Genomic DNA, 758 nt, shown 5'->3' on the forward strand with positions numbered 1-758 from the left:
AGGAAATGAATACTTCCAAGGAAAGGAACAGCATCTGTAAAGAACAGATCATCACAGGCTGTTAGACTGAAGAGCAGGTAGGCACCAAACTCTGCATTGCAAAATGTTTTTACTAACAGCACTAAAAGGGAATTATATGCCTGTGTAGGAAAGTGGATGCCTAGACACATTCAAGAGCCACATTCTGTGAAATTCCACTGACACTTGAAGGAAATAGGACTGACAATTAAAAATAAATAATAAGCTATGTCCTCAGAACACCACACCCACAGACACTTTTCTCATATTTTCTTCCACAGGGTCTGTGTTTTGAGCTTCTGCCTTTTGACCAAAGAATATTCCTTCTTATATCTAGAAGCCTGATGCATAAATTGCTAAGACATTTGATGGGCTAAATGCCCAGATATAATTGTAGGTGTCCAAAATATCTCTCAGCAGAGAACCTGCCTTTGCCTTACATGCTTTGGTAGTGGCCAGAGAAGGAATGTCCATGTGGCAGGAATTGAACTGCAGAGGAAAGAAATGGTATTTCCCAAATGTAGCTTCAAATCAAAATAAAACTCTTGGAAGATTTGCTTGTGTTGAATACTTGTGAGAAGACTGGGACTGAACTGGGAATGAAGTCTTGCACATTTAAGAATTCGTGCGGTGTCATCAAGACACTGAAGTCAGAGAGGTCAAGGGGCAAGCATTGCTGCTTATAGAATTATTTAACTCACATTTTGCAGAACACAAAACAGTCTTCCTTTCATCTTGCT

Source organism: Erithacus rubecula (assembly GCF_903797595.1).
Source record: "Erithacus rubecula genome assembly, chromosome: 3".
Lineage (NCBI taxonomy): Eukaryota > Metazoa > Chordata > Aves > Passeriformes > Muscicapidae > Erithacus > Erithacus rubecula.